Genomic DNA, 20,905 nt, shown 5'->3' with positions numbered 1-20,905 from the left:
CGAGGGACGCGGAGGTGACAGAATTCCAGTGTGGCTGCCCAGGGGAAGGTGGTTGTGGGTGCCGAGCATGATGCAATGCTGTCCAGTTGGGCCGCTTTCCCGAGCCACACCAGTGCGCCAGCCACCAGATGAGCGGCTGGTTCGTGGGCAGGTGCCAGGGGAACCCCGCGGAGCTGCCACGGAGGCCGGCGGGGAGGCGGCCCGGCACTGCGCGGCCTCCTGCGAGCCGCGGGGAGAGGGCTGGGCTGGCAGGTGCTGCTCCTCCAGGGAGCGGGGCCGTGACCGTGGCCGCTCCCGCCCGTGTGAGATCCGCCCGGGCAGGGCCCCGGGCCCGGGCCCCCGCGGGGTCACACCGCCCCTGCCCTCCCAGCTCTGCCCGCGGCCGCAGCTGCCACCTGCGCTGCACCTTTCCTTAGGGGGCCGTGGTTTATAAAGACAAAGATCACCCCAAACCTGACCCTTGACGTGACCGGGTGGGTGAAAAAATGAAGGAAAAAATCCAGCGTCTCCCAGAGCAGCCCGGAGCCCGCCCGTGAACAACACCGCCGGGCCGGCAGGGCGCAGGCCGCGGGGTCGGGCCGCCCGGGGGGCACCGGGCCCGGCCCTGCCCGCACCGGCCGGGGCGGCCGCGGGGAGCCCCGGGGCAGGCGGCAGGCTGGGCCTCCCCGTCAGGCAACGCCGGTGCGGAGCGAAGGGCGGCGGGACGGGCCCCGGCTTCCCAGCTCCCAGGGCCTCACCCTCCCGCCGCGCTCGCCGGCGCAGCCCCCGCCCCCGGCCTGCCCCTGTGGCGGTGACGTCCCGGGCGGGCCGTGCCGTGCCGTGCCGTGCCGTGCCGGGCGGCGGCGCAGAGCAGCGCAGCAGCGGCGGCGGCGGCAGGGCTGGCAGCCGGGCGCCGAGGGCGGCCGCAGCAGGTAAGGACGCGGCGCGGCGGGCCCTGGGCTGCCCTCGCCGCCCCTCCGCAACCCCTCCCGCCCGGCCCGGCCGCGACGCGCTGCCCCGTCGCCTCCCGCCCGACCGCGGGGCGGCGCGGCCCGGCCCGGCGGCAGGTGCGATCGGCTCCCCGGCGGGGCGTTCTCCGGAGGCTTCGTGGAGGGGAGCGGGGCTCTGCGGGGCAGGCGGCCTCCGGCAGCAGACGCAGCTGCAGCGGCCGGTGCTTCTTCAAGGGCTGCTCGGGGCGGGGGCGCCGGGGAGGGAGGGAGCGAGGCGGCTGTTGCGCCCGGTAACTCTCACCTTACAGGCGGCGGTAACGAAGGAAACGTACCGGCGCCGACGGCGCGGCGCAAGGCGTGTCCCGGCGCCGGGGTCTGCGGGTTCGGGCAGCGCCGGCGGCCCCGGGGCAGCGCCCGGCTGGGGCGGGGATCCCCCAGCCCGGCCCGTGGTGGGTGCGCGGCCCCGGGCCCTCCCAGCCGGGCGCGCAGCGGTCTGCAGTGGCTTTTCTTTACTTCCTTCCCTGAACTGTCATGGGAATTCCTTTCCTGTGGTTTGGTTGTTGGGTTTTTTTTCCCCTCTTTCATTTTTTTTCCCATTAGCAGGGATGGTGTTTTACAGATGGTCATGAGTTATGCTGCGCTCCTCTCCGTGTTTCATTAACATCTCTGTGCTTGTAGTATTATCCTTGTCACGGAAAATAATTTTTTTACAGCCTGGATTGGCTGAACGCAGTATGACCAGTAGTGCGATTGGAAAGTGTTTTCTCTTGGAGTATTTCTTGCGTAAATGCTTATGCGGGCTGCGTTTTTGGAGAGCAGCATATGTGAATGGCCTGTACAACCAAAAAGCGGTACCCGGTTCCTGTAACCTGCGTTCCTCACCGAGCAGGGAAACTCCAAAAGGTTCCTCACCTGAATGGGAATGGGCCATCGCTCGGCTACAGTTTGCGGTGCAGCGCATTTGTTGTTGATGCTTGCCTGCTACTTGGCCCTCAGGTTCCTAACCTAGTAAATCTTGATGCCCACAGAGGCCTGTAAGCTTGAGATGGTTAATTTAGTTGATTACAGATTGTATAAAAGGATGGTATTTCACCTAAATATTGCTGCTTGTCAGCCCTTTTTTACAAAGGTGGAGGGAAGCAGTGCGTCGTGACTCGTGTCCTGTCTTGCTGTCGGAAGGGAAGGAACTTTGAGGCGATCCAGTTTCTTACAGTTCAGCGAGCATCGCTGGGCTGCGGAGCGGCCTCTGAACTGGGTTCACAGCCATCGGAGTACAAAGGTTGGCCGTGGGGCTGAGTCCTTCTGTTGCAAATGTGACTAATTAACAGGGTAGAGGTGAACTCATGAGTTAAGTGTCATCAGTACTTTTTTCTTCAAGACGGAGGGGAGTACTTGGGGAAAAAAGCTTGATGACAGTAGAAATGATTTAACGATTAAAATTATCTCTGTGCAGATTTAAAAATACAAGCAAATGTCTTCTTCTGATATTTGTTTAAATACCATATAGCTGACTTGTAAGTTAGCACAGTTTTAAAGCATGCTATTTATAAAATAACTGCTAAAGAAAGATCTGAGTATTGTTGGGGTGGGAGAGTAAATCTAAAAATTGTCAGAGCACAAGTTAGAAACTTTGCAATGCAGTTTTATCTAACAGAAATTAGGATTTAGCTTGACTGTATTTTTAGTGGATGCGCTTTTAATGCGTGTAAGTTAATAAACTATTCAGTGATGGTACAGTTATGCCCTTGACTGTGAAACTATAAAGCCAGCGGCATGAACATAAAGGCAGTAAAATTTGCTGCAAGGCTCAATAGCTTTCTGAGTTAAAACCGCGTCAGTGTTAGCTTGCAGAAATTGTAAGTTGAAGTAATTTCCCCACCCCCACATTTCTAGCCCGAGTGGGCATTCATGTATAATCTGCACTAAGTACTGCATCCTTTGGATCCGGATTGCATTCGCCTTTGTTTTGATACTGGGATGGTATTTTGGCCCATTAACCATAATGTTCCTGTAAGCAAGGTGAAGCTGTGCTTCCTTGTGCCTGGTCTGCAGGGGTGGCGAAGGCTTTGTGACCTAATCTAACCTTCATATTCTCTTGGTATTTGATAATTCTGGTCTGAGGAAAGTTTTGAAGTTTTAGAAATGTTGACAGTCTCATGAGTGGTGTGGCAAAATTGCGTAGGGACTATTTATTGTCACTTCAGTACAAAATGTGGAAGCATCAGTTTAAGCTGGCACGTTCAAAATGAACAGAAGGAGTGTGTTTGGGTTTTGACCCAGTGCTTAGTTAGTTAAGCCCTGGAAATCCTTTCTGAAGCGTGTGGATGTTGAAAGTTTACAGGGGCTCGAAAAGCAGCTGGACAAATTGATGGAAGAAAAATCCACTAAGGCTGACTTTTACAGAGTACCTCTTGTGGTTCAGGGGGTCACGTTAAGCCTGGGAGAATATACTGGGAAAGTACCGTCAAGTAATTACCAGGTTTTTTTATTAATTTTAGGCATTGACTACTTCAGGCAGCATATCGGAGACAACAGACCAGCCGTGTGACCCAGTAGGGCTGCTCTTAGGAAAATTGTTTATTCATCTGAAGTGTTTGAGAACAGCGGAGCCAAAGAGACCAAGTCTAGAGATAGCAGCTCTGGGTGATTATTCTCACTAAGTGATTATGAGTTGCCATCAAACTGGAAAGTCAGCTTAAGTGGTGCTGGGGCCAGTTCAGGCACCTTTGTGTTTTCATTGATGTCTTTGATCAACAGAATTAGCACAGAGTCTGAAGGAGACCAAGGAGGCGTTTCAGGCCTTATTTTTGAAGCTCTGTTTTGGAAGGCAAGAGATCTGTGATGTATTCAATGACTGTATTCATTGTAATAATATAATAATTTAATAAGTATATCTTATACTGTTTCCAGGAAGGAGGTCCCATAATGCAGATAGGTAAAGTCAGCTTGGCAGCAGCACCGTGGAAGCAGATCTGAGGGTTATGGGGGATCGTGGTAAACAGTGAGATGCAGTGCTGTTGAAGTTTATCATTTAACTTTTCTTACTAGTGAAACCTAAGTTAACAGAATAATGCGTTCAGTTTTGGCCACAGCCCTTAAAAAGATAAATGCAAATGTCACAATCCGGCAGAAATGGTCGTCAAGGTTTAGGAAGGGTTTGGAAAGTATCGTCTACAGAGACCATGTGTGTTTGGGAAGTGTGTTCTACAAAGGCTGGACAAGTTCACTTCCAGCAGAAAGAGGATGAGATGAGGGGACAAGAAGATGCTATAGTCTTAAAATTAGTGCTTTGTGTCCTGCCAGTGACTATACTGAAAAAGGTAAAACTAATTTGTGTCAGAATTTTGATGTAGTTCTTAGTCTGATATGCTTTGGGGAAAAAATGGAGCAAGCTGAGGTTGCACAATCTTCTTTTTGCAAAGGTTTTTGAAAGTCATAATAGGACTTGTGTTAAGGATATATTAAAGACTTTCCTCATGACTATTTTACTTGTTCTCGTGCAGGGGGTTGAACGTGATGATTTTGTCAGGTGCTGTCTGTATTCTGGCCTGAGTTGATGTGGAAAGAGTAATTTTAGTACTCAAAAGAAATGCAGTTTCCGTGATAAAGACCTAGAATCTTTCAATTATTGTTGGTCATCTGATGTCACAGCTTAATGCATTTGGTTTTAAAATAGTGTTGCAGCAAACTATTGCGTTTGACAGCAAAATGTTGTGGTTTAGGAGCGCAGCCTGTAATCCCTTAGGAAGTGTAGGTGTAGGATCGTATTGTGATTTAAACCAGGAAAATGAGAGGGACACCTGAGGTATTCATCATCTATTTTAGTATATACTGTATGTGGCTTCATAACCTCTGTCCAAATGTTACAGCATCTTCTGTTCTGAAACGCTTTTAAAGAACTGTCAGTCTATTAAAAAAAAAGAAAAAAGAAGTCAGACTTGTTAAGTGGTGTATGTTTCTTTAGATACCCTCATTTTTAATCCGTTTTTTAAAGTACTCAGGGGAAGAGAAAAATGACAACATTTTAACATAGTATGCCATCTATTTAGTGTTTTGCTTTGCTGTTTCTTGGAATAACTGTGATGTTTGTAGTAAATACTGGTGACTGAGACTTACATTCTTTAAGTATTGGTAGACACTATAATAATACAAAGAACACTCAGGAAGATCCTGGGGATGAAACTTTTTTTTTTCCCCTAGAGTTGTCAGTTTTGTGAAGCTAAATGTGAAGTATCAGCACCCTTCATGGTTTTTGCTAAGGTTCTGATGGCAAGAAGAAGAAATCCCTGGGCTCTTTAATCTCTGGTAGTATGATTTCTGTAAGTAATGACCATACATAGTTAATAGTATGTGTTCTGTTGGAAAGAGCATGCTGATTCTGTCTTTCAGTAAGCGACTATCTTAGAACACCAGTTAAAAAAATTGATTTAGCCAAAGCTAGTTTATGCTTTTTCTGTTGTGAACAGCATGCAAGAAGAGAGCAGAGGGTGATTTGGCCAGGAACGGCGGGTTTGGTTCGGTCCTGCCACTGTGCTGCGTGCCGCAGCTCAAAGGCAAAGCCTGTTGCCACCTGTGGACTGCTTGGTGTGGTGGTTTGGGAGCAGACTAAGATTTTCTGGTGAAAAGGGAGCGAGTTGTGGCCAGGTGGCATTTACCCTGCGGGCACGGTGCTGGCTGCCGCTCCTGTAGGCATGCTGGAGCTCTGTGAGCTGTATTGCAGCTGCTGTCAGCAGCACAGCATGCGCGAACGCTGGGTTAGCCGGGTGCTGCTGTGGCTCTGCTGCAGGCCGTACCCAGGGTTTACACCACTCCCAAAGCAGTTCTGTCAAGCCAGGGGTCTTTCCTGGTCAGCTGAATGCTTCTCATTCTGCAAGTGGGTGGATGACGGGTAGTTTCTGCTTGCTCCAGGGAATGACAGATGGATGAGACATCTGGAGTTAAAACTCAACTTTTCGTATGTGCCGCTCACAGTGCTCCTGCTGCTGTGCTCACCTGATCTCCGAGTGGTAAAGGCAGAATGGGGCCAGTCTTCAAACTGGGATCCAGCCCTGGCAGTGCTGAACGGAGGTGTCGTGAGCCCTGCTGGAGCTGCGGTGGCTGTGTCTGTATGTGCACCTTCTGGGCTTTGGTCTGCTCTCAGAAAAATCAATGGAGAAATTCCAAGAGTTTTCAGCTGGAAGTCTGCGTGAACCCTGGATTTGCAAATGCTCAACAAAAGGCCTTTTTTAACATAAAACTTTTCTTTCGTGGTTTTTTTTTTTTTTTTTTTTTCCCAAGCAGTATGCTTTGAAAGAGCTTGCTGAATTTATTTTGTGAACAGACAAATTAAGAGTATTATTTATGTAGTGGATAATGATTTGTGAACAAACTTGTTTTCTTTGTCATTAACAAGATTTAGCAGACTCATTTGAAATTTGGGGGGGGGCAGGGAAATCGAAGCAGGGAATGTAACAAAGTCAGTGGTTCACAAAATCTCTTGAATATCAGCAAGATCTCTGGCTATATCGGTAGCAGAAACTTTGGGAATTGTATCTAAGTGTTTCTGTGGATCCTTCAGGCCTGATCTGAAATTGTGTAAGTATCGTTACGTTTTGTATTTTGAGCTAGTCCAGCTTGTGATTTATATGGTCCGGAAGTCTGTCCCTCTCATGTGCTCTGCCCTCTTTGTTGCTGTGACACCCAGCCGGTTTTGGTCATCTCAGGTTAGTTCTTAGTGACCCAGATCCAAAGCAACCTGACTGAAAGGTGATAGTGCAACAGCCCTGTTCCAGAAGAAGCTGCCCATGGGAGGGAAACGCGTACTTCTCCAGTCCTCTGGCACGACTGTGAGGGAGGCCGTGTCTGCAGTGGGGTGATGACACCCCTTCTGAGTTCCCATCTGTGCTTTGTTCTTCCCTGATTTATTCAAGTGCAGCCCATCGCACCCGCTGTATAGTTGCGGAGGTGATAGCAAAGTCTTTCCTGAAATCCTCCGTGGTAAAGGCTGGCTGTTTTGCTCCATCATCCTTTTTCTTGGCTGGGTGTCTCTGTGTTCAGGCATAGCATGAACCTGTGAATCTGCCCACAGTGGCACTCTGCGTTTCAGCGGGGGCACTGAAGAGTTTTGGGAGGGGGATGCCCTGTAGCTGCTCTGCTGGTTTGATGTTTAATGGTGTGCGGTAACCTCCTGTGCTTTGGGCCCTGCTTTTACGTACCGCAGAGTTTCCAGGACAGCACTCAAAGCATTCAGGAATGAACAATCTGACAAATATTTTTAGGAACTTCAATTTCAATTATTTTCTAGGTTTGCAGTTTTGTGAGTAGTTGGACTGAGGTAATTACCAGCTGGTCCCCTGAAAAGAGGAAATCTTTTCACGGCTGCACCTTCCCCTCTGCTCCCTTCCCGGCAGTGCCGCTGCCCATCACCTTTCTCCCTATCCTTGCTGCAGAGGGACATCACGCATGTCCGAGCTTATGCAGTGGGGCAGCAGGAACATGTAGCGAGGAGCAAAAATGAAGGGGAGGCAGGTGAAAGGTTTACCCTTCTCGGGGTGGTAAGCTGTTACCCTTTCAGCCCACCCTCTCTTAGAAAACTACAGCATTTTTTGCAGTCTCTTAAACCTGTGTAACCCTTTGTTGCCTCTACCAAAAGGTACACAAACACCTCCAATAGCCCTGTTGCAGAGAGAAATGTGGACATAAAGAGTGTATGTAGGGAATGTCAGAGTAATAACAGTAGGACTGGAAAGGACTGTAAAAGATCACGGACTTCAGAGGGCCCTAAGAAGACATGGGCTGTTATTACTGCGTAAAGATAATACTTGGATTTAGTACATGTGGTAGTTTTGGGAGTGGGGAAGAATCTCTTTTATGTTTTTTGGGTTTTTTTTGTGTTTGTTTTTTTTTCTTACCTGTGATCCTTTACAAAAATAGGAAAACTAATGAGATAAATCTTTGTCTCGTTTTATGGGCTCCTAATAAGTTGTTATTTTTGCAGTGTTTGCTGATTGCTTTAAAGGCTTCGCGGTGTTCATGAAGCAAGCCTTTTGGCAGGTGCCTGGTACACAAATGGCAATCTGAAGCATGTTGTATCTCTGCTGTGCTGCAAGGAGTGTTATGAGGATGCTGTTTCTCCTTTCGTCGTACTTTTTGGGTTGCCTTTTGGTGAGCATGCTGCCAGGCCTGTTTTCTCTTCCTCTTTTAATTTTTTCTTTTAAAATAGACTTGACAGCTATGTATTCATTTGTGGGAATATATGTGCATGTTGTATCATCGCTTCATTGTCCTTGTATGCTCTTTGCTGCAGAAAAAGTTTCTTGGAGACTTTAATGTTTTTTACAGATTTCAGTAACTGAACTGTTTAAGAACATTGTTTCAAATTTCAAAGTTCATGGGAAACAGAAGAGAAATGGGCTTGTCTGTCATAGTTGTCTTGAATTGGAACTGTTGGGAACAAAGCATTTAACTGCAAGTGTACAGAAGACACAGAAGTTCCAGAGGCGGTGTGGTGATCTTCATCTTCAACTGTAATCCTATTACAGTACTCTGGCATCTTCTCAAGCAGCTGAAATTAGTCGTGGTCAGACACTCAATGTCAGATTATATGGACCTTGAGATAGTTTTTGGTTCACTGCATGGATGTCATATATTAAAATATTTTTTTTATTTAGGTGTTTGGAGATACATTATGGGCTTTTGAAAAAGTGGTGTAACACCTTAGTATTCTTCTAGATCATTTATAGAAGAAAAAATTTTAAGCTTTGCATAGGGGAAGGATGCTTGTTAAGATATGTTTTGTATCATATTCTGATGGTAATCTGAAACAAATCTTAGATTTTATGTTTTGCTTTGGAGTTCTACATTCCTCCAAAGAAAAACATTATTTCTTACTAACCTAGGGAGAGGAATCTTAGCCATAAAGTCTCTTAGCCTGTTATCATGCTTACAAGTCATGTCTTGCTCAAAAGGTCAACACCCACAGAACATGGCTTTTGCAGTGCTGTGGACCAAGTAGCTGCTTTTCTTGGATCTGTAACAGTCTTTCCTATTGTAAATGAAAATGCCGTCTTTTGATGACGCGGCATCTAATACTATGGGTATTTCTGTGTTACGTGCTAAATTATAATTATAGATATTCAACACCAAAGCAGCAATGATAAATATAAATAATATGTTGACCTTATACTCTTACGTATTATTTTATTTCATTCTAAATCCTTGCAACCTTTCAAAATTTTTCATACCTGTATGTATTTTTTAAAATATTATATCAGATTTCTTTTAGCTTGGAATGGAAAGTACTTTTTTTAATGAGCGTTGGGGTTCAGCTTCTTTGCATCTGTTGAGTTGTGTGTTTATTCATGGTAGTAGGCAGATATTTGAGATATTAGGCTGGTTCATAAACTTTATTTTAAATTTCTCTTTGCAGCTTCTGTTGCAAACCCTTCTGTTACGGTCCTGGATCAGTTACTGAGCTCTGTAGCAGGAGAATTTTATTTTTCTTTATCTCATTAAAAAAATGCAGCTCTATTCCTGATTTTTTTTTTAATTTTTGTTTTTTACTAAAAAAATAGGAATTCATCTAAGTAATAAGTACTGACTGCTTGAGTGCATCAGATGGAAGTGGAAATTTGCATAGTTTCAAAGAAACTGGCAGTTTGAGATGAGTTGTTTTCTGTGTTAATCCTGGTTTCTTTACAAACCCCTGTGGGAGGGAAGAGGGCGGACAAAGGCCACTTTATGTTGCTGGCGTGTTTGCTTAGTGACTCTGCTGCTTTAGCCCTAGGGAGGAGTTAGAAGCAGGGGAGACAGAAACTACCAGGAGGAGGAGGAGGAGGAGTATGATGTGAGCTCCTTCAGGAACAGAAGAAGGCTGAAGGATGACGCCAAGGTGGGAAAGGCTGGGGAGCTGAGAGGACCAAAGGGACCCCAGCAGATTCAAGAGGGAACACCTGTAGTGGAAGAAAAATGCTGGCTTGGCTGCTTGGAGGCAAAACAGGGTAGCATCAGGGTTGCTCTTCCTACCATGCCCGGGCTGGACTTCAAAGCCATATTTTTATCCTCAGCTGGAAGATGCTGCCTGATCCCTATACATGCCTAGGCACTGACCCTGGGTGTGCCTGCCGTGGGTGTAAGAAGAGCATGAGGCCTCACAATTTTGGCAAAGTATTTCACCCCAAGACAGATAAAGGTTTAGGAGCAACAACAGAAGGTGTGCTGAACTGTGGTTAGTTATAATTAATGAAAGCTAATTGGCTCATGTTTTCCTAGGACTCTGTGTGTTCTCTCTAGCAGCTTCTCTTTATTTCCATCAGTTGTCTTTTTGGAAATGGCCAGGGAGTTTTGAGGGGATCCAGGTAAGATAGCAGCCTTCTCAAAAGGATCTGTTACTTCCTCCACTGCAGCTGCTTTATGGAGAAATTTGAATGGGCAAGACACAGCTGTCCATGAGACTTGTGTGGCTTTGTTTTTATTGTGATCAGCTACTCCATTTTAAATTCATGGCCTAATTTTTTTGATGAACATCTTATAGGCAGGCAAACCAACAAAACTCTTAACAGGTAGTCTCCGGTCTGACAATATGGTAAGCACATCTGTGTGATAAATACAGGATTTTTTCCGAGTATTTAATTTTACTTTTTTCAGGCCTTTGCTTCAGTTTGAAAAGCCGTCTAACTACCATACACCTGAAGATACAGGAGAACCAAGTCAAATATGAAATAGTAGCCACGTTTGTAGGAAAAACAATTTTATGTTGTGAGGAATTGGCGTAGTGATGTTAGCAAGCATTTAAACAAAGTTTTATGTTTGTGTGGGGCTGTTAGTTTTTGAAGCGCATGTCTTAGCAGTCTTCAGGTTACTGCTGTTGAAAAAAGGAGGGTGGTTTTTTCCTTTTTTTTCTGCCACATCACCACTTCCCTTAAGCATCTCCTGCAAGTGTTTGGGCTATGCTGAACTTTTAATATAAGCTACAAGCTTGTACTAGTACTTAGGTAAGTTAGAAAAACTAAAGTGCCTTCTCTATTATTGTACCTTTGTCAAGGTCTTTACATATATTCCCATCCCAACAAGAAGAAAATGTGGGAGAAGAGCAAAGGGTTTTTTTAAAGATCTTCCTGTAGCTGAGGGAGGATTTCCTCTTTTTTCAGGTATCAGGGCTCTCCTCTCCAAGGCCCCTGACCCAGCTGGGACAGGAATGGCTTGGTGTGGAGCTTGGGTGCTTCAGGCTGTAGCGAGTCATAGGTGAGATGTAGACCTTGGTTTGGTGATAGCTGATAGTACCTCTTTGTACTGTTGGATGGAATGGCAGTCAAATTTTGACCCAGATGCATGTGATAGCATTTTGAGTTCACCGAAGTGTAAAATGTAATGAATACTCCAGTGTATGCTGTTAGCGTGTCACCTGGATTGGCTTCCTGGGTTGCATTGTGTCTTGTCCATTGTTTGTCTCCCGGATCACTCTGGGATCCAGGCTGCAGTGGAGTTGTGATCTGGGTCCTTGGTGCTTCCAGTGCAGGTATTTGTGGGTGGCTTCCTCTGAATCAGACTTCATTTTTCAGAATCAGCTGCTGCCCTTGAAGAAGCCCTGCGTAAGTCAGGACACCTGCCGCCTTCTAACCCCCCCCCCCCCCCCCCTTTTTTTTTTTTTCTTTTTTTCTTTTTTCTTTTACTTTGTTACTTGCAGGATATCCTGCCTTTTGTGTTTCACAACTTGCTGGAAATGAGAAGGATTTGCATGGCGTCAGTCCTACAAATGAGCATGCAGCTTCGCATGGAGTCTTTGTGGACTGCATATACCAAGACAGATTGCAAATGGAGTTTGTACAATAGAGCAAGTAAAACTGGCTCCTTCAGTACGGTTTTCTGAGGATGAAAGAGATGCTGGTTTTTTATTTACTTGGCAGCCAGTTTTGGTGTCTAGTGAGAAAGGCAGTGGAGAGATATAGGGCAGAACATCTGGTACAAGCAGAATTTGAAAACTGGAAAGAGTTTTAATAAAAATTCATATTTTTCTCTACTTTGCCTTCCCTTGTTGAGCATGACCAATGTCATACCACTAAGCACTGGATTGGGAATGGCTGTAATTACTTGGAAGCTGTCAACCTACAATTAACCTTGCTCGTCAACCAGAGGTTGGGAGAGTGAAGTGGAGGACACATTTGCTGTGGGGGACACTCCTCTCGCAGCAAACTTTGCTTATGTGTGCACAGCAGAGCCTGGGAAGCCCTGCAGTTGAGTGTGCTCGCTCCCCATGCAAATCAGCAGGAAGGAAGGAGTTTTGTTGTTGTTGTTGCAGGCTGTTGTGGGTTGCTGTTCTGCTCCTAGCTTTGACTACTCACAGGGGTCTTTGCACCGGATGGCGTCGCACTGATCTTGTTCTGGGTCAGCAGAAGCACCATGTCACCGTTTCAGGAGCACCCTAGCAAAGAAAGCCCTATGCCATTTGCCACCAAAAAATGCATGTGGATTCACTAGATTCCTAGACCAAAGCAGCAATCTGTTTTCCTGTTTTGGGGAAAAATGGAAGTGAGGGGAATACTGTTGCATTGAGATGAAGATCTGCTTTACAAGGTAATTTTAGGTGCAGCTTAATGTGTAAGAGGGAGGAAGTTTAGAGTAGAAGGACTTGAGAAGGAGAGTAACAACCAGTGGTACAAAATTATTAATGCTGATGATGACCAGGGTGGTGTAAGCAGAAGCAGCCATGTGATGTAGGGAAAGCATGATCTGGAACAGTGGCTGCCGAGCTCTGGTCATGCTGCATGGAGGAGGCTGAGGAGATGTGGTTCACCTTCCAGGCAGAGCCTCGCTGGCTAGCTGGGCTCAGAGGCACGGCACGGTGCAGGACCAGCACTGCTCCCCTGGCAGGATGGAAGGCTCCTGGCCTCCAGGAGTTCCTCAAAAACAAAAGCTGTCAAGAGCATTTCAAGGAGTTTTTCTTACATGGAATAGCACCAGCGGTGATTTTCTAGGATTGGCGCTTTCTGCTGCTATGTTTTTTCCTCGGTAGCTTCAGTGATCCTGCCGTTTCTGTGTTCTTTGACTTGCTGATAGCTGACAGTTTTCACAATAAATGTGTTTCTGTCTAGAGAGCAAAAAAAAAAAGTTTTCTCTAGAGAGAAGAAAAAAAGCAATTTGAGGCTGGGAGAAGACAGAAATTATAGGATGTCAAGAGAAAGGGAAGAAGCCGGTTATCAAAGATGAAAGTCATTCGCTACAGTCAAGGCCTATCTTTTATTGCACTGCTATAACAGAAGGGCAGGCCAAGCGGAAAATGAGTCCCTCCCTTCCCTTGTGTTTTTCAGTGTAAAAGTAGTCGAGACCCACAGCAGCAAAGGCTCTGCAGGGAGGCTGCGTCACTCTGAGGGCACTTCCAGGGTGGCTCAGGATCTGCCTCTGGAGCCACACCTGGTGCATTAGGGCTTCCTAGGCTGCTACTGCAGGGCACACTCTGTATTTCTAGAATTATGTCAAAAGGTTCCATATCAGAGGAGGATCATCACACAGTGCAGGTTGCTGGACGCATGAAGAAATGAGTTAAATTACAGCATCCAGTAAAACTTGAATGACTCTTACAGAGTGGAAGCTGGAAAACCAAATACTTGTTTGATAACCTTCGAAATATATCTATGCTTCTCTTTTGTGCGCTTAAACTTGAACATCAGCAAATTTTGGTAAATTGTCACTTCTAAAAACAATATTAAATATTTATTATCTCTTAACAGACCAGATGCAGTGGTGTTTTTCTTTTAGCAAAATTAGATCTGTATCTTTCACAGGTCATAACACTGGGAGGTTAGCCAGCACGTCTCACCCTTGGCTGGGAAGGGAGTATAGGAAATGGCTGTTGCTGGTTGTGCAGGCATTTGAGAAGACATTTGATTAATTTCTTGTTTTCCTTGTTGTTTCCAAGTTAATGGAGTTATTCAAAAAGCATTTATATTTTTTTTTAAAGTTTGTCAGAGTAAACCATTATAGCTAGAAAGTTCTTTTTACTAGTTACCTAAATAAAGCAGAAACTGGAACTTCCTTTTAACAGAGCATCAGTACCAAAATGCAATGTTAGGTTGATGGTTAATATTACTAATTTTCTTTCTGTGTACAAAGAAAGAAAGATCATCTGCTTTTGTTTTTGGGGGGATACTGTGGCAAAAAATGTACTCTGCGTTTATAGTTCAGCCTTCTAAACTATGGTTGAGTGCTTCTTTTAAATATCCTCTATTTATTAATAGAAATAATAAGATAATTTTTCAGACCTTGTGTCCTTCAATCAATAAAAGGAAATGTGTACATCCCTGTAATTGAAGGCAAGTATGCTATTGTGAAGGGTGGAATATGCGTCTTTGTAAAGAGAGGTGGCGTCTCCATTAACGTTGTGTGACGAGGGTACTGATTCATCTGTTGATGCATTTTGCAAAATGGGTCTGTGTGTTGATTGTGTTTTTTCTTGTTTTGTTTTGGCTTTTTTTTAGTTCAGTGAGTTATGTCACTTGGGCTGCTTTTTACTATCTTTTCCTTTTTGAACTCAGTTATTCTTGAGTTCTTGCCTCAAGACTTCATACAGGTCTCTGGAAGGTGACTGAGCCCCATGTGTTTATTCCTCGGTCTGTTTCAGCACCAAGTGAACCCCATGTGTTTATTGCTCACTCTGTTTCAGCACCAGGCAAAGGAACTGGGCTTTTCTGGTTCCTGAGGAAGTGCCTGACTTGAATTAACCCTCTGAGTTCTTCATTGTAGTCAGATTCTACACGTAATTTTTTCTGTTACACTGTTTTGAATTTTTTCTAAGATGACCTTAGAAGGTCTCTAATCATATGATGTTGGGCACCCATAAGCTTGTAGTTTTCTAGTTCCCATGAATAATTCAAAACCAAAAACTCTTCCCTGAGGAAGATTTTTACTCCGGAGAGGAAATACAGGAAATCTATGAGGAGTTTAGTATTAACCCTCTGCCCTCCAAGAGAGTGCTTAGATCCTTTGACAGTGTGAAGAAATACTCATCCTGAAAGCAGTTTTGAAATATTTCTGTGTTTTCAATATCAAGGAGGAGTTTGAATTGGTCATATCAGACTTCTGAGTAGAATTTCCTGATCACTCTAAGCTTCTATGGAGCTCAAATTTTGGATGAATTTACAAGGGGATATATGGACTGTGTGCATCTGCAATAAAGAATATATTTGCTGGAATATAGGAGGTGCTGAAGATCTCTAGACTGGTGTTCCAGATAGAGTGCTTGAGTGAATTTGAGTTTGAAATTTGTAGACCAGAAGTCCAGAAAGCTGAAGAGGATGCTTTGTAAAGCCCTGAGCAAGGGAGTCCTCAGGTTGTCTTCTTGTGGATCCGTTGGTGATAAGTTCCACGTGTTCCCACAATTTTTCCTTCAATAGCGGCACAGTCTTTTCTGCAGCTTTAATCAGTCCCTTTGGTTTAGAATTGTATTTTCCATCCTTTTAAAACTAGTAACGTGTAGTTTTCCATAAAAAAAAAAAAGTAATCGGGGACAGTTTTATGGTTCACTGTTTGGCAGTCAACTGTGAGGGTCTTGCTTGTAATCAGAAATGCATTAATTAAATGTTTTTATCCCAAGACTTTGCATGTGGCTTTTTGAACTGTGTCCTAGACCTTTTGATTGACGTGATTGACATTTCTGAGTACTGCAATATCTGCAAATGCTGAAACCAGCCCAGGAATTGACCTTGAAGTATTTCTGGCAGAGGGCACTAGCACTTACCTTTGGCTGTGTCTGTGTATGTACTACAAGTAAATAAAAAAGGTAGCTGCTTTGCAGACTGGGTGTGATGTCTTGGAAATCAGACTGAGAAATACTGAACTAAGAAGAAAAAAAATAATCTAGTCCTAATTTGAAATCCATGTTATTGGTTAAAAGTAATTCTACATAAGATTTTAAAATGATTGATGGTCTTTGTTTAAAATAGTGCTTGTTTCTAGTCTGTGTGACCTCTGTTTCCAGTGACTGTGTATTACAGCTTTTTCTGCTAGCTTGAAGAATTCTGTAGTCTGTTTTCCATGTAAATATTGTGTATATTTCATTTGTGATTACATGATCCTTACTGGTTTTTGTTTGGCAAAGGGTTTGTTTAAAGCTTCATGGAATTTCTGTGTGGCTGGTACTAGGAGCATATAGAGGAAAGCTGTAAAGATGTACAAGAAGAAAATGTTTTTCCTTGGCCTTGGAAGAACAAGGAGATGTATCTTCAAGGTTACAGATTAATAATAATAATAATGATGATGGATTTTGGCTAGAGTTGGAGGAAGGCTTTAAAGGTGCTGCTCTTGATCACAGAAGGTGTTTGAATTAGAAGAAAAAAATATAAGAAGATTTAAGTATCTTTGAAGCACGCTTAAGAACTATTTCATGTTATCCTCTTCTCTAATTGATTAACTGGTTAATAGGTTTAAATGTGCCAAATAACAAAACCCATGGATTTTATAGCAACTGATCTAAATTGATCTAATTAAGTTTGGGGTGTTTTTTTTCTTTTATTACCTGGATGAATCCTAATGATCTATAGCAGGTTGCATTAAATTCGGTTGTGCCTGTTTCTTGGGAATGTTGTTGAGAAAATAAGAAATTTCTTCAAGAAAGTTAATTAAATAAAAGCACTAAGTGGAAATGACTGCTCAGTGCATTTCTTCTCCAGCTGTATCTGGTCCTTCTCACTCATTCAGGCAATTCCATTTGGTTGCCTTTCTTGATGGTCTTGATATGGAGTGTCTTGACTGCACTTTGACTACAAACAGGTACGTCATACATGGTTTGAACCTGTGATGTCAGCTGTGAGGTCAGTTTCACTCATTACCTTGTAAAAATCATTTCGTCGTTTTGATTTCTGGATCCTCTGAAGCTTCTAGTGAGGCTTTTAGTGGATGAGGGAAAGGCTGTGGATTTCGTCTACCTGGACTTTAGTAAAGCCTTTTAGACCCTTTCCACAGCATTCTCCTGGAGAAAATGGCTGTTCATGTCTTGGACAGGTGTACTGTTTGCTGGATGAAAACTAGCTGAATGGCCTGGTCCAAAGAGTTGTGGTGCACGGAGTTAAATCCTGTTTGTGGCTGGTCACAAACGATGTTCTCCAGGGCCAGGATCGGGCTCAGTTCTTGTTTAGTATCCTTACCAACAACCTGGACAAGGGGATTAGGTGCACCCTCAGTGAGTTTGCAGACAACACCAAGTCGGGGGAAAGTGCTGATCTGCCTGAGGGTGGGAAGGCTCTGCAGGGGGATCTGGACAGGCTGGATTGATGGGCCAAGGCCAACTGCATGAGGTTCAGCAAGGCTCAGTGCTGGGTCCTGCACCTGGGTCACCACAACCCCACACAGCGCTACGGGCTTGGGGAAGAGCGGCTGGAAAGCTGCCTGGTGGGAAAGGGCCTGGGGGTGCTGGTCAACAGCCACCTGAACATGAGCCATCGGTGTGCCCAGGTGGCCAGGAGGGCAACAGCATCCTGGCTTGTATCAGCAACAGTGTGGCCAGCAGGACCGGGGCAGTGACTGTCCCCCTGTACTGGGCACTGGTGGGGCCCCACCTCGAACCCTGGGTTCAGGTTTGGGCCCCTCACCGCAAGACAGACACTGAGGTGCTGGAGCGTGTCCAGAGCAGGGCAGCGGAGCTGGGGAAGGGTCTGGAGCACAAGTTCTATGGGGAGCAGCTGAGGGAACTGGGGGTGTTTAGTCTGGAGAGGAGGAGCCTCAGGGGGGACCTTTATCGCTCTCTACAGCTGCCTGAGAGGAGGCTGTGGGCAGGTGGGGGTTGGTCTCTTCTCCCAGGTAACAAGTGACAGGACAAGAGGAAACAGCCTCCAGTTGCACCAGGGAGGTTTAGATTGGGTATTAGGAAAAAAATCCTCCCTGAAAGGGTGGTCAAGCGTTGGGACAGGCTGCCCAAGGAGGTGGTTGAGTCACCATCCCTGGAGGTATTTGAAAGATGTGTGGATGTGGTGCTTAGTGACATGGTTTAGAGGTGAACTTGGCAGTCCTGGGTTAACTGTTGGACTTAATGATCTTAAAGGTCTTTTCCAGTTTAAATGATTCTATGATGCTATGATTCTGCCGCACCTGGATTCTGTCAGAAATTTCATATCTCTGTGATCTTTGGAGTATTTTTTTCTTAATCCCCTTCTGGGGGCTGCCAAAACAGCAGTTAAAAGTCATTGTTCTAGAAGAGTGTTACCTAAATCATTAAGGTCATACTGGTCAAATCTCGTGATCCACATGAAGTGCCCTATTTTTACAGCTGGGAAATGTGCTCTCAACCATCCTTGACATCAAATAGCTCAAACAAATGCTGGTAATCAATTCCAGAAGCTATGCTGATGGAGGTTCTGTTGTGTTTTTCCCTTTTTCTCATTTGTTTTGCACAAACATGACAACAAAAAATAGTATTGTTTGATGAACACTGTATGCATTTGCTTCTTTTTGAAATGTTTAAAAATGTATCCTTATTCTTTGAAGTTAAAAGCTACAATTTTCTAGATTGGTTTTGAGCATCTGGATTCAGATTGTGTCCAGGCATTTGAGGCCATGCTTGTATGTGTTTTGAGGTTTTTTTTGCAAAATCGTACAGGTAATATCAGCTGGGAGACATGAGAAAACCTGCTGACTTTTGAGAAATATTGAACAAAATCTTCAAAGCTATCTCAAAACCATTAGGTTTTGGAAGGTCTGAGTTTTTAAACCTGAGGCATTAAGAAAATGTCCTTAATTAATGTTTCAGATATTCATATTTCTGCACCAAATATTTTGGTTTTAGTAGAGGGAAACCTTTATGTCTAAGAAATTATTGTATGTTACAAATGAATATTGTATGTTACAAATTGAATACAAGTCTGCTTGAACTGTCTGATCTCTATTGGTTTTTCTTAGACTGCATCATTTGCACATATTTTCAGAGATGTGGAGAGCCAAGGTAACAACTTGCTGTTGACTCAAGGAGGAGTTTCTGCTGTTACCTCTGCCTTCTTGTGGATACATTTTCTACCTCTATCTTATGATGGCAGTGGAGCTCATCCATTTTCTTTTTGAACTGGGAGGAATAAGTAGATTAAACCATGCACTTCAGCAGGGATATTTTTCTGCTGTTGCAGTGCAGTGAGCTGGTTTGCAGATGCTGGGGCTGGTACTGCCTGAGCTGAGGAGCAGGGGACCGAGAAAGGTGAAACTTTTGTCCTAGGGCAGTGAGCTGTTAAATTACCTCACCTGCTTTTTAATTTTTCTTCTTTCCTGAGAAGCTCTTCCCTAAGTTGCAGAGTGGCCTTCATACTTCTTAATAGTTTCCTAGCTGATTGTGAGTGGAGCACTGCGTACTGAGTAGGGGGGATGAGTTGTGCTGGCAGAGGGGAAGGAAGGTTTAGAAGACTTTACTTGGGTTTTGTTTGGTGGAGCTGTCTGGTTTGCAGGGAAGACTAACATTGCACTGATCCTGTATTTGGGAACTTTAAACATTTCTGTGTGAGTCTTGTACAGTTTCCTCAAAGGTATTTTTAGTGGTGACTTCCAGTGTGGTTTTGAAATGATTTGGATTTGCATTTCATATATTGCCCATAAATGAAAGAAATGGTGACATTTTATAGTGTGATGCTGGAGCAGGAGCAGAAATTTTGATATGTGATTAGATCTGCACAACTGCAAATGTTAGCTGTGCTTTTGGCTTAAAGCCCTAATTCAAATCTCCCGTCTGACAAGCAGCGGGAAGATTAATCTCCTCTGGTGAGAGGAATCCATACTCCAGTTTTAGACAAAACACAATGATTAAAGTTATTTGTAGGCTGAATAAGCACAAGCCTTTGTTTGGGACTGCTGAACAGGGTTATGTCAAAACATGCAGGAACAGGACTCACTCGCATTCCTGTTCCTGCTGCTTCCATGTTTCCAGTCCCGCAGCATCATCTGATGGGGAGGCCGTGGTAAACTACCAGCTGAGTGTCTAAGCGGTATTTTACTTTGAGAGCTGTTACTTGGTTAGACAACAGTATCTTTTGGTGTCCTCTCGCAGCAGGGACAAGGGCTGCTTGGCGGGTGCTGGTTGGAGTGCAGTGCCCGTGGCTGTGTTGGGGAGAGCTGCCCGCGGTGGCTCACAGGCGGGGGGCTGCTGGATCATCTTGGGACAATTTAGAGGGAACGAAAGATAATTTTAATCATGCTTTGTTTTTAGAGAGCAAGATCACTATAATTATATAAGCTCTGAAGGGAGAAACTAGGTTTGGCTGATGTTTGAACTCTCTTTTTTTAAAAGAAGCATGTATTCAAAGTATTGAAATTTGGAGCTCTAAGGTAAGATTTTTATGTTGTAATAGCAATAGTCTGTCCTTGGGGAAGAAAGAGAAAAGAATAATTTAGTTTGTTTATTCAAAAAATAAAAAATTATGAGAAACCGTCTTTGCATTGTTTTAAGGCCTTTTTTTTGCTGGTTAAGTAATGCTGTGTGATTGGTAGCTATATATTATATGATCAGTAATGCTGAGTATTAAGGAATGAAGCTTAGATTAAAATGGTGATGAAGTTGAAGATCAAGTGCAGATAAAAAAAGGGGAAAAAATGCCCTAACCTGGCCTATGACTGTGTTAGAGCAGCAGTCTACAATTTCTGTCTTTTCATGTGCCAGGAACCATCAGCAGCTGGATGAAGAATGAGTAGAGTTGTGTCTTTTAGTTCATCGCAGGAGCTTGCTCTTGTGGTGAACCTCCTGGTTGTCTGCACTTACCGCACTGCAGGTCCAGGCACCAAACAGGATCCCGTTTGGATGAAACCAGAGTGGAAGATGCTCCTTAGAAAAATACCTGATATTCTCCAGCAGTGAACTCATAGTTAGTCTGGGGGAATCAGAGTAGCGATGCTTGGTACAGACTGGAATTAGCAAAATCCTTAAAGTGTGTGTAGTATGGGCACTGGCCCCTCAGCACTGCTGTTTCACTGTACAAATTTGCTTCGATTGTACTGTGTTACTTGCTAACATAGATGTATCCACTGAGTTTAAAACT

General features: G+C 44.5%; 1 protein-coding gene across 4 annotated transcripts in view; it reads left to right on the top strand.

Moving 5' to 3' along the window:
• Positions 1 to 824: 824 nt before the first annotated feature.
• Positions 825 to 20,905, top strand: part of MYO6 (myosin VI) — a 118,640-nt gene continuing 98,559 nt past the window's right edge. For all 4 annotated transcript variants that reach the window (XM_056343566.1, XM_056343565.1, XM_056343564.1 and 1 more), the window contains exon 1: positions 825 to 911. The gene's annotated coding sequence lies outside the window, so the exon portion shown is untranslated. The remainder of the gene's footprint in view (positions 912 to 20,905) is intronic.

The sequence above is a fragment of the Falco biarmicus genome, chromosome 6, assembly GCF_023638135.1.
Source record: "Falco biarmicus isolate bFalBia1 chromosome 6, bFalBia1.pri, whole genome shotgun sequence".
NCBI lineage: Eukaryota > Metazoa > Chordata > Aves > Falconiformes > Falconidae > Falco > Falco biarmicus.
The sequence above is the reverse complement of the archived record's forward strand: the minus strand, read 5'-3'. Positions and strand labels throughout refer to the sequence as shown.